Below are 10,740 nucleotides of genomic sequence, written 5' to 3' on the forward strand. Positions count from 1 at the left end.
CCATCCCATAATACTACCATTTCATTTCATATTCATGGTCTGGCATTTGTTTGCTCTGAAGTGATTGCAGGAAGCAGGAAGTTTGCACTCAGTTATGGTTTGAAATTGTTGAACACCTCTCTCACCCAATCACCGGCAGTTACTCAACAACAACATAGTGCAGACCAATGGCTCTGGCGCAGATGTGTACGTCATTGTCACGAGCGTCCTCTCCTTTTCGCCCCCCACGTGGGGCGCTATTCCTGCTGAATGTCAACAAGACCAAGGAGATTGTTGTCAACTTTCAGAGGGTCCAAAAACAACTGCCACCACTGACCATCGACAGCGATGCTGTGGAGAGAGTGAGCAGCACCAAGTTCCTTGGAGTGCACATCAGCGACGACCTCTCTTGGACCACCAACACTACATCACTGGCGAAGAAGGCCCATCAGCGTCTCTACTTCTTGCGCAAACTAAAGAAGGCAAGTGCTACACCCTCCATCATGACAACATTCTACAGAGGAACCATAGAGAGCGTCGTGTCCAGCTGCATCACAGTGTGGGGAGGAAGCTGCACAGAGAAAAACAGGAAGACACTCCAGCGTGTTGTGAACACAGCGAAGAAGATCATTGGAGTACCACTCCCCTCCCTGCAGGACATTTACACCACACGCCTCACCCGGAAGCACTGATGATCATCAAAGACACAAGCCACCCTGCACACAAACTGTTCAGCCTCCTGCCCTCTGGAAAGAGGTACAGGCGCCTCCGTTCCCGTACCACCAGGCTGGCAAGCAGCTCAATGCACCAAGCAATCAAGATACTGAACACTCAACCCACTCTCCCTCCACTGTCAGCCTCTAGCCAGCAAGGCCACTGACAAACACCCCCCCCCCTCATCCCCACCACCATATCTGCGACTGAACATTCCACCTGCACTACTATATTTGTGACTGAACTTTCAACCTGCACTAACTCAAAACATGCGCACACACACACACACACACACACACACACACACACACACACACACACACACACACACACACACACACACACACACACACACCACACACACACACAGACACACACACACATTGCTGCTGGTGTACTTGATAGACCTATTTTAATATTTATTTTTCTTCAAAATGCTACTATTACTATGTCAGAACGCTATAAAGGACTTTCAGGAAAAGCACAACAATTACCTCCTCTTAATGTATGTTCTCTACAAGTCTTCTGTTGTCCAGTCTTGCACTTTAAATGTCTGTATGAGCACTGTCTATGTCCATACTGCCTTATGTCCATGTATAAGTACTGTCTATGTCTATACTGTCTATGTCCTTACCTAGATTAGTCTATGTCTGCATGGGAAAGCAAGAAATGTAATTTCAAATTCTTTGTATGACCAGTGCTTGTAAAGAAATTGACAATAAAACCTACTTGACTTGACTTGACTTATTCTGGGGGGGTCGTTGCGATCAAAATCCTACTGCTCCAGGCACTCCACAGAGAAGCACGGCCAGACTACTTGGCGGAAGCACAAGATCAGAGGTGTGAAAAGTAAAAGGAAAAATAAAAGAAGCACAGTTCCCTTCCAACAAAGACAACTTATCTGAGTAACCAGTAGACCTGTGTACTTGTCTTACGATCAGCTCTGCACTGGTTGGATCAAGTTTGTGGTGGGCCTTTGTTGGGTTTTCAGTGTTTTCCGTAACAGCACAGTCTATCTCATTAGGTACAAAGGAGTAAAAGGTGTAACAGGTATGTAATGTCGGTAACACTTTATTTTAGGGATACATCTATTAGCATTAATACATACAATGTTAATGCCTGCATAAGTAGCTTGTAAGGCATGTACTAAGCAAACGCTAAGGCCTACTAGGTCCTTACTAAGGTTAAATTGGTAAAAAAAAACCCTTATTGTGGATGAACAAGACATTTGCGAATACATGCCTAAAAAATGTTTGATTTTGCGTTGTATATGCCTTACAAGTTATGCTTCGACTTCAACAGTCTTCATCAGATTCTCAATGTGCAGACCTCTCTCTCTGAAACTAGAGACAGGGACAGTACCACACAGCTCTGCACTAGGCTTTCAGAAGCAGAAATCTCCCATTTGCCTGCTGTGGTCCTACCAAATATCTGTGCGCTAAGGAAATGAGAGCACAGTGTTTTCCTAAACAATATTACTCTTAAAAGTGGAAACTTACCATAGGCACCTGCGGTCTCTAAGGCAGGACAGCACTGACCTTCTCTGCCGAGTCTCAGAACCAGAACGCAACCACAGATCTGGGGTGGATTTCTCGAAACCAAAGTTGCTTACTACATTAGCTACTTTGTTGTTTTCAATGCATTTTCCAATTGGCAACTACCGAAGTTACTAACAGGCTAACAACTTCTATTTTGAGAAATGCACCCCTGTTCTGTCTGAGGTAAAGCAGTAAAAACACGGCTCTGCCCAGCACGGCTCTGCACAACACTCTCTGAGGCAAAAGCTGTCCTGTTAACCTCTGCCTGTGTCCCACCAACCAAACACAGCAGTAGCAGCAGCAGGCGGATTTGGTGGAGGAGGAGGAGGAAGAGGAGGAGGAGGAGGAGGAGGAAGAGGAGGAGGAGGAGGAAGAGGAGGAGGAGGAGGAAGAGGAGGAAGAGGAGGAAGAGGAGGAGGAGAGGGAAGAGGAGGAGGAGAGGGGGAAGAGGACAAGGAGGGAGAAGAGGAGGAGGGAAGAGGAGGAGAAGGCGAGATGAGGAGGAGGAGAAGAGGGAGGACGAGGGAGAGGAGGAGGAAGAAGAGGGGGAGTAGGAGGAGGAGGAGGAGGAGGAGGAGGAGGAAGAGGAGGAGGAGGAGGAGAAGGAAGAGGAGGAGGAAGAGGAAGAGGAGGAGGAGAAGGAGAAGGAAGGGGAGGAGGAGGAAGAGGAGGATGAGGTGGAGAAGGAGGAGGAAGAGGTGGTGGAGGAGGAGGAGGAGGAGGAGTAGTAGGAGGAGGGTGCACTCCAGGTGAGAAGCTGTGTTAGAGTTACTGACCGCCTTGGGTATACATATAACACACTACTGACCGCCCTGGGTTACCGACCGCCCTGGGTTACTGACCGCCCTGGGTTACCGACCGCCTTGGATTACTGACCTCCCTGGGTAACTGAGCGCCCTGGGTATACATATAACACACTACTGACCGCCCTGGGTATACACCTGTGTATATACATAAAATACACCAAGAAGCGTCTCTTATTAGCCCACTGGTGCTACTTAGGAAAAAAAGAAAGGGCAGATAACAAACGACTGCTGTGTGACTGCGGTTCTGATATATGGGCTACAGTATGTAGAGGCAGGGTTGCCAGATGAGGCCCAAAAAATGCTCAAAACCCACCTAGAAGCACAAAATCCTGCCCAATTCTAATGACTTCTATGGCAAAATTGGGTGGGTTTTTCTGCTAAATGCCATTTTTGCCCGCACAAGGCCATCCTAAGCAGCCCAATTGGGCGGGAAACAGCCCAATCTGGCAACACTGTAGTAGAGGAGGTTATTTATTCACCTGGGAGAACAGAGAGCAGAGTGTGTCTTTTGTGTGGTCGTTCTTGGGGGTTCTGCGGTGAAACACTTAATTCACAATGTGCTGATTATACAAAACATAATGGTGCCATCGGGGAAAAAAACATTAATCATACTTAAAAAAAAAAAAAAGCAAAAGCCAGAAGTACCACAGGTCTGGGTTACCTGGAGTTATCTTCATCACATTTTGCTAGCTGTCTCAGGCATACAATAGGTGTAGCTCTGGATGGAAACACTGCAACCCGGCATTTTCTTTGAAGTGAATACAAGTGTCTCAATTATACTCTGCAATCCCCAAGAAAAGTTCTCAATGAATCTCCTCACTTACAGTAAATGCTGAGCGTGTTTCACAAGGCTTTGTTTAATTTAGCATTGTTTCATGTCAGTCAGCCTACTTTTTTAGGTAGGCTATTAGTGGCTTGCCAAAAGTACTGTAATGAAAAAAATGGTTATGAAACCACTATGAAAATCATCTTCAAAAAATAATCCACTGCTGTATGTTCTTAAAATGTCCGCTGTAAATATCTGCTGTGTATTCTTGGTCTTTTCTGAACAGATAACACCTGCCCCAAATAAAATGCATTTGTGAACAGCATGATTATGTTAAATACTGTGTGTGTGTGTGTGTGTGTGTGTGTGTGTGTGTGTGTGTGTGTGTGTGTGTGTGTGTGTGTGTGTGTGTGTGTGTGTGTGTGTGTGTGTGTGTGTGTGTGCATGCACACGTGTACGCGTGTGTGAGTTTATATGTATTTACCCCAGGTGGTAAGGCTTTAGTTTTAGATTGATCTTGGTTAACAAAAGCTCTATCTCATGCAAACAAATGCCAAGGAGAGAGATACAGTACATTAGCATGTTAAGCCTATTTCATGCATGATTATATGACCGACTGCCAGACGTTGCCATGGAGCCCAGATAAGGAATCATGTCTGAATATTTATTTATTTATTTATTTTCGTTTTGACTCTCTCTCTCTCTCTCTCTCTCTCTCTCTCTCTCTCTCTCTCTCTCTCTCTCTCTCTCTCTCTTTTTTCCCCTAATCAGGATCCACAACAGGTCTCCTCCATAGTCTTATGCAGAGCGCGCTCGGTATATGTGCATCAGAGGCGATTCCTCTTTGAGTACAAGGGAGGCGCCGCCTCCTGTCCAAAATCACGGAGAATAGTATGTAAACTAATGCTTTACACAACTTAATAACATTGCTATTTCAGACCCAGCTCCATAGAAAATGCATGTGCTCAACTTAGAGATGAAACCAATCTGTTATAAGATACCGAGGCTCGCACGAGTTTTTTTCCGCTCATGACAACGCAAGCGAGTCGAGTCTCAATGGACTTCAATGGCATGTGGGATTGTATGATTTTTCAATGGCAAAATGCTAAACGGTCATTGGCTATTGCCGTGAAATTTTTTTAATTTTGAGACTGAGCCTCACTGGGAGTGAATGGAGAAGAGAGAGGAGGGGGGAGGGACCGGAGACTGGAGCTCCGACTTGTGATTGGGTGAACCCCGTGTCAGTAGGCTACAGTAGTTGATTTCATTTCGAAATGCGGATACCGGTATGTTATTAATTTGACTGAGAAGTTTCGTCGTGGTAACCAGTGGGGAAGCTATTCATTGCGGTGTACTCCAGTTTTGTGTACATATTCTTGTAAACCTAGTGTTGCGAATAAAGTCTTAATAGTGGCACGTCCTTATCCTTTTTAATCTCCCAATTCAAAAGTTGAAGTTGCCTACTTTTCGTTAGGGCTAGCTTGCAAGAAAGCTAGAGAGCTATGCAAAATGCCAAGCATTGTGGATTAAATTCTGGCGAATTCCAGTCGTCCTTATGAGGAGAAAATGAATATCAAGGAGCAGAGCAGAGCACTGCCTAATATTGACTTGGTGAAAAAGGTAGGGAAGAACAACCGTTTCTTTTGAGCTTTCGTGGTGCCTTATCAACTGGTTAACTGCCAAGTCCCGTGAGTGGCGAGTCCTTGTTTCCTTCTGTGTTGGCAATGTCTGGTAAATAATTAAAGATTTTGCGACCTCTAGTGGTAAGTTAAGCCGTGCACCCAGTAATGAACAAAGACAACGAAGGCAAACTAAATCACATCATTATGTGGCGGAGGTAGGCCTAATGATAATAATAATAATAATAATAATAAAAACATTTCCCTATGAATAGGCTACAAGGGGGATAATGATTAATGATTAACAAATTTGTTTCAACAAGAGTCCTTTAGTGTGTGAGGCCATATGTGGCTCAGGACCAATGTAAGATGTGTGTCAAAATCTCTCCCCCCCCCCCCCCCCCCCTTTATTTTTGCGTTCTGGACATATTGTAATTGAACAGCCTCCCCTGTTTGACAGACTACCAGCCGCCACTGACGTGCATACATCTCCCAGAAGGTTATTCATTGCCCCTGATAAAACCCATGACCAGATGTGGCCATGCTAAAGATGTGGCCATGCTAAAGTAGCCTCGCGCGCCATCCTACGTACTTCCGCCAAGACACTTGGCTCCGCACTACGTCTGGTACCTGTCTTCTGTGGAGCGATGTTGACCGGTAGGGTGTTCTGACAAACGGTCCTACATTGTAATTTTATCCTACAGTACGATGTTCTGTCAGACATGTCTGTTAAACGGTCCTACATCGCCATAGATAGACGTCAGACATGTTTGTTCAACAACTTATAGGTTAAATCCTGATTTTTCCGAAAATGCCCTTCCTGCTTCCTGCAATCGTGTCAAATCAAACAAAGTCCAGAGCATGATTACGAAATGGAAATGGTAGTATTATGGGATGGTCAGGACCAGGCTAATGCTAAAGCAGGACAAGACAGATTGAAGGGCGGGTTAGGTAGCCTGGTAAACCAGCGCCACCTGCTGGACGCTGAAAATTTTTCAGCTGCGGGTGGGTCTGGTATCGAACAACTATTCATTTTGAATCTTGCCCTGAATCTGGCAAGATGGTAACTAAACCAATCACAACGCAGAGATGTGTTTTGAATTAACGCGGGCGGGGCAGAGGGTTCTGGGGCGGGGTTTTGAGGGAGTGACGACATAGCAGTGAGACGCTGGGCAGTGGAGAAATCACAACAAGAAAGATGGCGGCAATGGAACAGCGCTCGTTTGATGCATTGGCATCAGTTTTGGAAGAATTAGACTTGGGGTTTTCGTTAAAACGTGAGCAAGAGGAGGCTCTACGTTCATTCATCTTTAAGAAGGACGTTTTCGCCGTGTTACCGACAGGCTATGGCAAAAGTCTTATCTACCAGTTAACTCCACTGGTAGCCGAAATGATGGGGCTCTTTGAAAACCCGATGGTAGTACCGGTAGTCGTCTCGTCCTTGTTAGCCCTAATGGTAGACCAGGCGAAGGAGGCGAGCAATTTTGGACTCACTGCCATGCAACTGGGCGTCGATAACCCAGCAAACATCAAAATATGTCGTCAGTGCCAGTTGGTCTTCGGAGCAGTCAGGAGGCATGGCTTTTGCTGAACGCGACGTGTTGTCTTCCAAGACAAGGTCCTCGGAGTGGACGAGGTTCACCTCATATAATGGTAAGTGGCATGCTCTTAACAACGTCAGGGTGTGTGTAAAGTATATTCCTAAAAGATGACGGTAATGATTTGGTAAACGCTTCACCCTGTTGCCATTGTAACAGATGGACTGTCGCCCCGGACGTCTCCCTTTTTAATCTCAGTTTACAGTCTTTAATGTTGACTATCTAAACAAAGTCTGTGGTCGTAAGATTGAAGTTTACATGGACGTTGTGCGAGATGAGCGTGGGGCTGATTGACTGGGGAAACGGCTGTGTACGGCGGCTAGAGGAGACACTGCGTCTTAAGTTACATTTATTACACTTTGGAAATTAGTACACTGCACTTCGACGAGACCAGCATGGCGTCGCACTAAAATAACATCGATGTTATGGAGCTAATAGTGCCATACCGGTGGAGTGATCTACACTAGAATCACACTGATACCGTGTATTCAGACAGTTAATACACCGAGTAAACCAACGAAAGTCAATCGAGCCCCTCGGTGATCTCTCACAACGCACTTGCTCAATTATGTTGAATTAATTGTTCCGGTGATGTGGAAATAACACTAAGAAGCTAGTTAGGACTTAATTGCTTTGTGATTGAAGAATAACGTACTGATTTTCCACAGGGGGAAACGTGACAAAGGGAAGGCCTTCAGGTATTGTTTTGGCAAGCTAGGAGAACACATCTGACAGACAAAAAGGTTTCATCAAAGACACACAGACAGGTAAGCTAGTTCTATCATCTGTGGAAAGATGTCTTGGTTGTACTTTATCATAGCCAAATGTTGTGTTTGAGTTAAGGACTGTTCCCCACCCCATCTGAGTTATTGAGGGGTTGGTCTGTGTTAACAATATCCAGCAGTCTATTAGGCCTACAATCTGTTGTCACAAGTTAACACACTGATTGTAATAGGTAGTGTGAATGTTAATGAGGATCATGTCTGTGTGCTTGATCTTAACAATATGCAACTGTACCAGTTCACCAGCGAAAATATAGGCTACTGTTTGTCTGCCAGCTACATTCTTTTTTTTCTTTTGTGCAAGCTCCTGAAGTAAAGGACCTACACAGGACCTTCATATCAAGGACATTGACTGTGTGGATCTCGAGGTGCAGTTACCCAAAAGTTGCTACCCACGGAATACCAGGTTTTGAGGGATCCTGCCAGAGCAGAGAATCAACAGTAAGTCATATCTTAACTTCACACAAATACACATACAAGGGTGTGCCCAACACACATGTACTTTATAATATATTATTTTCTAAGTAATGAGACAAATTGAGGAATACATATTGACCTGGTTCAGTCAAGTGGAGTTGTTGTCTGTTTCAAGCTACAGGTGTTTGCAAGGCAATTTATTATTTGTCGAAATTAAGGCAAATTTCATACATGTGTGTGACCATTCATCTTGCCACCTGTATTATTTTGTATTAGGAAGGCAGAAGTCTTATGGCAGTGTGATGCTACAGTAATGCTTACAGTAATTTAAAGAGTATAGTTTACCTTCCTTAAAGCAATGTTGGGATATATGCCTTGCTCAAGGGCACTTTAGGCATGGATGGAGGTGTATGCAGTGGTCAGAGATTTGAGTCAGCAACCCTAGTCTGATCTTAAGACCACCTCACTAATCATTATGCCACACTGCCCACCATGTTAACAAACTACAATATCAAGCCCCCCTTTGCCGGTATTCATGACTCATGATTTTTTCTGTTTGATTTGTTGTTATTGACAGGATACATTGAAGAGGAGACTCCGACATGACCGCCGGCATCTTGTGTTATTCACCCCCACCACTTGTAATACTGAATGCCTGAATTGTTGTTTGCTGCTCAGACTTTGTCACCAGATATGGTCTTCGACATGTTACCCTTAGGTGTGGAAACAGATTGTGACAGTCCAGCAAAATGAGCCAGACAGATAGTAACACTGAAAAAGGACAACGTTGTTCCCATGGCCTCCCACTGCAGAAGACTACAGACGTTCAGTGAAGCACAAACAGCTGTTCCTCTTGTACTTAATAATTTAGTCAGCTGGATTCTAGGTGCCACTAAGGAGCCAACAGTGGATAATTTTGTCAACATTTCAATGGCATACATTAAAAGGGCAGCCTGTAATTGTTTGCCTTGCCTCCATCTTCCTTGCCACCAAGGGGTTGTAGACTGATGCCCTAGTCCTCCTGTTTAGGTACAACCATGCAGTTAGGCCAGTCTATTGAAGCATATACTTAAGCATGACTGTTTGTATGTGTTGTGTATCTAGTAATGGATAAATTACCACATGAATAACTGCATATTCATTATATTGATAATTATAATGGCTTCCATTATTGATTAAAAAGGGATCTACCACCACTTGCATTATTGTTTTGTTATAAATGAAGCACTGTTAGGAATCCAGGAAGACGGATGCCGAGGCACTCAAGGTTGCATTTTTTTTTTAACTTTATTTGGCTACAATGCCTCAGCATCTGTCTTCCTGGACCAAGTTTGACAGCCCCTACACTGATGAGCACCAAGGAAAAAAGGTGAAGACCCAGAAGCACTCCAATTACCTGCTTGTGTTTGATAATGTTAGGATCCATTTATCCCACTTTAAATGCATGAATATCACTGAAAATTGGAATTGTTTCCATTTTTTTAAAAAAATGTATATATCATGAAAGGTAACTTGCATTGCCTTTTGAAGCACAGTTTAACAGTTGGACCACTTTGTATAGCCTATATGAACGATCATTATTGATCTTGGATATTATTGATATTGTAGGCCTATTTCTATTTGGGCTCATGTCTTTGCCTTTGGCACCCTCATGCATTATTGTTCTTCAAGATAGAAATTAATCACGGTCATTCTTAACTGTTAAGAATCAATCTGTCTTCCTTAGAGATATTTTAAAAACCTTAGTAGTACAATTTGTGGAACGCAAGAGGACTGATAGCTGTCCAAATCGGCAACGTGATTGGTTTAGCGCGGTCACGTGGTGTATCGTGTCTCCTCATTCAGCTAAGGAAAATATTCCTTCTGTAAACGTCTATATACCCTTGGATGTTTTCACGATCCGAACCTCTCTGAAGTGAAACATAGTGTAGCGTTTGGTAGCCAGGGAACACACAGGATGTAGACAGAAGTGTCCGTTTAATGGAGACAGTTGGCCACAGCCACGCCACATAAAAATAATGAACAAGTAGGCCTACACTGCTTACCAGTAACCCAACTGTAGCACAGCTGCTACGTAGATCTCTCACAGTAAACAGAGAGAACTCCCCGCTCCCCTTATTCGAACCCCAACAGTGCCTCGCACCCACCAAACCATAGAACAGAATCATAGAACCGATGCGTACACAACTTAAGTAACCCCCCAGACTCGCTACAATAGCTTTGGTCAGTTCATCATCTTATGGGCATCGTGTTCGGATGCTGTGGAGCGAGAATGAACGAAAATTGAGGTGACCTGACGGCCTATAGGCCTAAATACAGGAAGATCTCTTTCAAGTATGTTTAACACAGTGGGCTTCCTCGATGCATGCGAGACGTTCGCTGAAACCGACAAAGCTGAAGTTGAACTTTGGAACAGTTTTGTATAGTGTTGTAGTACACCGGCAACTCTCATGTCTTTTTGGCAAAAGCGACAACTAGTCCGACTCCATCTCAAAACGTTAAAGTTATCCACTAGCCTGAT

The 10,740-nt window shown here is 44.3% G+C and overlaps 1 long non-coding RNA gene across 2 annotated transcripts; it reads left to right on the plus strand.

Moving 5' to 3' along the window:
• Positions 1–6,873: 6,873 nt before the first annotated feature.
• On the plus strand, positions 6,874–9,415 carry LOC134463033 (uncharacterized). 2 transcript variants are annotated; one of them, XR_010037608.1, is made up of 4 exons: positions 6,874–7,075; positions 7,689–7,787; positions 8,107–8,243; positions 8,797–9,415. It is a non-coding gene; the product is annotated as an uncharacterized LOC134463033 (long non-coding RNA). The 2 variants fall into 2 exon arrangements; XR_010037609.1 differs by having other exon boundaries at positions 6,874–7,787.
• Positions 9,416–10,740: the final 1,325 nt, after the last annotated feature.

Source organism: Engraulis encrasicolus, chromosome 14 (assembly GCF_034702125.1).
Source record: "Engraulis encrasicolus isolate BLACKSEA-1 chromosome 14, IST_EnEncr_1.0, whole genome shotgun sequence".
Lineage (NCBI taxonomy): Eukaryota > Metazoa > Chordata > Actinopteri > Clupeiformes > Engraulidae > Engraulis > Engraulis encrasicolus.